This window comes from Xenopus laevis, chromosome 9_10S (assembly GCF_017654675.1).
Source record: "Xenopus laevis strain J_2021 chromosome 9_10S, Xenopus_laevis_v10.1, whole genome shotgun sequence".
Classification (NCBI taxonomy): domain Eukaryota; kingdom Metazoa; phylum Chordata; class Amphibia; order Anura; family Pipidae; genus Xenopus; species Xenopus laevis.
The window spans coordinates 77,469,469-77,475,389 of record NC_054388.1 but is presented as its reverse complement, the minus strand read 5'-3'; positions in this window follow the sequence as shown (position 1 = coordinate 77,475,389).

Here is a 5,921-nt window from a genome sequence, read left to right as displayed (position 1 = left end):
TCGGCATAAGGCAACATGATGTATTGAAACTGATCCATGATCCCTGGAATGTGATAAATAGGCCCAACACCATAGTATGAGAAACATCCCCATATCATGATGCTTGTGCCACCATGCTTCATGGTCTTCATAGTGTACTGTGACTTCAGTGTTTGGGGGTCATCTGACAAACTCTCAGTGGACCATAGACCGTAAAAAAAAAACCCTTTGCTTTCATCAGACCATAATTTCTCTTTAGACCAGTCAATGTGGTTTTTGGCAACTTCAGCATATGTCTAGTTTTCAACAATGGGGCTTTGCGGGGGCTCCTTGCCGATATCTTGGCTTCACATAGGCGTCTTCTATTTGTAACGGTACTCACAGGTACATTTAGGCCTTTGATCTTCCTGGAACTGATCATTGGCTGAGTCTTTGTCATTTTGGCTATTCTTCTATTAATTTGAATGGTAGTTTTCTGTTTTCTTCAACGTCTTTCATGTTTTGGTTGCCATTTTTAAAGCATTTGAGATTATTTTATCTGAGCAGCCTATCATTTTCTGCACTTCTTTATACGTTTTCCCCTCTCCAATCAACTTTTTAATCAAAGTGCGCTGTTCTTCTGAACAATTTCAGGAACGCCCCATTTTACTCAGATTTTCAGAGAGAAGTGCACTTTAACCAGCATGCACAACATATGCTGCCTAAGGGCCGTAATTGACTACTGTTTTTTTCACAGACTGAATGACCTCACTAATTGAACTCCACACTGCTATTATTTGGAATAACTCTCAGTTAATGATTCAATTACACAGAATCAGCAGCATGCATGTCATGACTGCTGGGTCTGTTGGTTTTCTATTACTCTACTACATCTACTAGTAAATTATTTAACAAAGAAGTATATTTTAGTTAGTGATGTCAGACTGCTATTAGTCTGAACACAACTGCATATGCCTAGACAATCGGTCAGTATGATCAAAAATGCCCAAAGTGCCTAGCCAAATTTGGCCATGTATGACTAGGATTAAAAACATACTGTATGTATATTGTGGGAACATTGGAATTTTATCACCAAACCCTGCTTGAGCCTGTGTTCATTATACATTTCAAATCTTATTAGACTTTCAGAAGAAGCTTGAAACCATTGTTTTGTAAAATCGACAGTGTTTCCTGGCAGTGTTCCATCAAATCTATTGATGGAAATTACATTTTTACCTTGAATATTGTGAATATCAAGACATGTTATGTAATCTTTATTGTGTAACCCTCGAATAAACATTTTAGCTATAGATAGCTCTTTTTAAAGAGAGAACAGTTCTGTTTTGTAGAATGTGGCAGCAGTTGTGAAAAACTCTATAGGAGCTGATCGGGTGAGTAACTGATGAAGTGTACAGTATTTATAAATCGTATGTGCATAGTGTGTCCTTTGCTTACAGTGTAAGATATTCTTATGGACAATATCAATATTAATATGAAATATTAATATTAGTCCATAATAATACAATAACTGTAGGTTCTAACGGGGAGGTTTGGCAAAGAAATGACATTCAACCAACTGTATTACTGAAAAGAAGATTTATGTATAAAATCAAAACACACTAACACAATTACAGAAAATAATTAAGCCATAATATGCACATAAGGAAAGGTACAAGGAAAAACCAATAATCTATAATTCAGAATGATATTTGCAATGCATATAAAAACAACCAGTGAGACAAATCAACAACTCTAACAAACAATAATCAATATCTACAGTATGTAAACAAGGAGAAAAAGGTTACAACAACTACTTCAAACAATATGCTCTAAACCCTCTTACACCTATAACAACACACACATAAATAATAACTGTCAATGACAAAGAGACACTGAGATAGTTACCAGTCCTTGGACAGCACGTCAGTCTCTGGGCCTGCAGAGTTTCTGTTCAGAGGTGGACCCCTGTACACAGAGGTCTGTTCCCCAAAACAGAACTCCAGAATGTACTTTGGACACATCTTTTATACTGTTTTTAGAGCCTCACCCCCCACAAGACAACTGGCTAAACAGAAGCTCAGATGGACTCTTGTTTCTTGCTAGATGACATAACTTTCCCGCACCATATGTAAAGGAAGGCTTTTGAGATCCTGTAATCGCTTGATCTCGCAACATGTTTTTACGACAGGCTCTTTGCATACTATTACAAGAATTTGTAGTTAGCCTTCATTTACACATTATGACGAAACTGTTAAGTCACATATCACCACCTCAGGGCCAACTGTTTATCTTAAATACCCTGACGCCTCAGGCTCTTTCCTGGGTTTGTCTTTGTCTATAACTATTCTTTTGATCCTAGAGACTGCAGTTTTATCAGATAACTGTTTTGGCAACTCCCTGTCCCAGCATGTGTCATTTTACCTGTCTCTTTGGCATTAACATTTGACATTATATTCACATATATATATTTATACATATAAAATCTTCCTTGTGAGGCTTATTTCTTACAAATGACTACTTACACGGGGACTCGCACATCCCAGCCATGGTGTTGGAATTCCAAAATATATCACTGCCATGTAGGCTTTTATCTAACACTGTGAGCGTGCTGGAAAGCTTTTCAGTAAATATACCAATATTTTATCCTGTTTATATTTTCAAATCAGAAGTTGTGACTGTTCTTGTGCTGAATAATTGTGTATTTTATGATCACCTATTGAAATAAATAATTCCTTCTTTTTATAAAGAAGCATGTTTATACAAATGATCCATGTGATATGTTTGTTACTTCCAGTTGCATCACACCTTTGTTTTAACAGACCGTCAAACTGTTAAATAATGCAGCTTTGCACCAGTCAGATTTTATAGAAGTACAGAATAATGAATGGCCTTGCAAAGAGATGTTTCTGCATACAGATGGAGTTGGCAAATTAGATACAGAAATATGGGAGGCAAAGTAAGTTTGTAGTTTCAGCACACTGCTATCTTTTGAAACTCTAGCCATTTACATAGAAATATAGCTGATCACATCTAATTTTTGTAATTATATTTTACAATATTTTGCCAATATTAACTATATAACTGCCTTTCAGATATCTTGAGAACATTTTTTAAAAAAAACTTAGTAAATGAAATTGTACAACATAATACTCTAACTTGTCAACGTTTTTCTAGAAGAGAAAATAATAGGACGGGAATAGAAATAATTACTGATAGTATCACATTAAAGCTAATGTAATAGTGGTGATGATTATTCCAGGACTATTGAATCAAAGCTGAGAGGGGTGAAAACTGGGTGAATAAGCACCAGGTTTTGAGATACATGACAGAAAGCAGGTCCATGCTAGAGCTTGTATTGTGGCTTTGTTTTAAGTGGAGCCATTCACAGAGGTTGAGTCACTGGCTCATTCATTTTAAGATTAAAACTAATGAGTGTTAGTGATTCAGGCGATAGGAGGATTTATATTTAGAAAGCTGAGGTCCTTATGGAGTGATTCTTGGATGGAACTCTCGTTGTAAGAGTGGGGACAAAAAAACAATATGAATGAATATGAATAGTAATTTCCTGGCCTATTGACTCCCTGAACTTAATGTGCCTGCCCTTCTTTGAGAAGAGATAGTTATTTATAATAAGGGTTACGTAGGTGCATATGCCACCCTGTAACTTTAGCCATACCTTTGTAATACTTTGACATAATCTTGTCCTACTACTCCAGTAAAGGGGGATGTACACAGAGACATATCAAACAAATAAAAAATATTTTAGCTAGGTTTCAAATAGGTTTCAAGTAGGCTTCAAATACTGAAATTATTATTAACACAATAAAACTCATAACATAAAATGCAACACTGTAAATGTGTGTAAACATGACACATATAAATAAAATACAACTCATTACTGATTAAAAAAAAAATCAAAGTAAAACAAAATTTGGGGCATCTAGCCCATAGGCCTTCAACTACATAGTAGTTAGATCAGGTTGAAAAAAGACCAAAGTCCATCACGCTCAACCCCTCCAAATGAAACCCAGCATCTATACATACACACACCGACCCCTCCATACACTCATAAATTATATATACTCATACACTAACTATAGATTTTAGTATCACAATAGCCTTGGATATTATGCTTGTCCAAGAAACCATCCAAACCTGTTAAAGGCATTAACAGAATCGGCCATCACAACATCATCCGGCAGTGCATTCCACAACATCACTGTCCTCACTGTGAAGAACCCCCTACGTTGCTTCAAAAGAAGCCCCACAGAGGTAAGCAGTTTGGATCTCTTGTTCCAGATCTGCATTCATACGACAGATTGTGCACTAGGTCAGATCTTCAATCTTTCCACCACTCATTATCCCAGTTACAGATCAAAAAACAGGAATAAAAAAAATCAATTAGGGTTTAGAACAAACCCATAATCTATACATATATACATGTTTCAACTCAACTAGTAAAATTGACACATTCTTATGGCTTTTCATAGGGCTCTGTCAGCATCACTTTAATGCATTATTTGAGCCCCCTGTGTGTACAATGAATGCATTATGAAAATGTACACGGATGCAAAAGTAGTGCTACATGAATAATTGTACACATACATAATAAATGAATGCTTATAAACCATTGCTTAACTGCTGATATATTTTTCTAAAGTAGAAGGCTTCTGAAAATTCAATATTCTGTATTTATTGGCACCCAATTTTTATTGGAACTGGAACACGACAGTGTAATAACTCATATGGCCTAGGATTTAATATTTTTGCAACTTGGTGACATTACTGGCCCTGATTTATGAACCATCAAAATATAATTCAGTATTAGACTTTTATGGCAAGCCGTCCAGTCCTAGATGCAGTAAAACAGGCCCAAATTGAACACTAGCACCACTATGTTTCACAGATGTAGTACTCCTCATTTAAGTCAAAAATGTCTATTTTGGCTTTATCCGTCCATAAACATTCTTCCAGTATCTTTCTGGTTTGTCCGTGTGATCTTTAGCAAACTGTAGATGGTTAGCAATATTTTTGGAGGAGAGCAGTGACTTTCTTTTTCTCCTTTCTACCCTGCCATACACATCATTGCTGTTCAGTGTTCTCCTGATGGTGGACTCGTGAACATCAACATTTACTAATGTAAGACAGGCCTTCAGTTGCTTAGAAGTTACCATGGGTTCCTTTGTAACCTCTCCGAATATTAGAGACCTTGCAGTTAGAGTTATCTTTGGTGGCCAACCACTTCTGGGTAGGGTAACGATGGTCTTGAATTTTCTCGATTTGTCCACAATCTGTCTGACTGTCTTGATTGGTGCAGTCCAAAGTCTTGTAACCTTTTCCATGTGTATCAACAACTCTGATACATCTTTGTTCAAGGCATGATATACGTGAACAAATGTGTTGTATGAGTGATAACCCCAAGTCCCAAGCACCCCAGATAATAGATCCCAGACCTGTACTGGTTACGCCCCCCAAAATGCTACCAATTCAAGATATAAAAAAAAAGTTATTTACATTTGAAACTTAATAAAACAAAAAAAAAAAGAATCCGTAGACCAAACCTCTTAACTGAAAAGAACAGACATCATAGCCAAGCAATAAACAACAGCCTTTTATTGTGCATAAGGATCTTACTCTTCCTTTTTGACTGATACATGATCACTGCCTTTCCATGTAACAAAATCCTTGAGTGAGACCACTAGACCACATTTGCTGATATGAACTTCTGCCGTGCTCTAATGACCTTTTATAAGGTTAGCTAAAACTGGTACCATATATATTTTTCTTGTGGAGGGGGCCCCCAATCCTGATTGCTCTTGTTTTTTATGGTGTAATGTTTGTAATGTCATTTTTGAATATATTTATTTTTATATACATTGTTATGCTTTTAAGGAGGTTTAAACCAAAGTCAATATAGGATTTCGAGTTTGGTAATTATTAGTGGTCTGACTGTAACATCACCA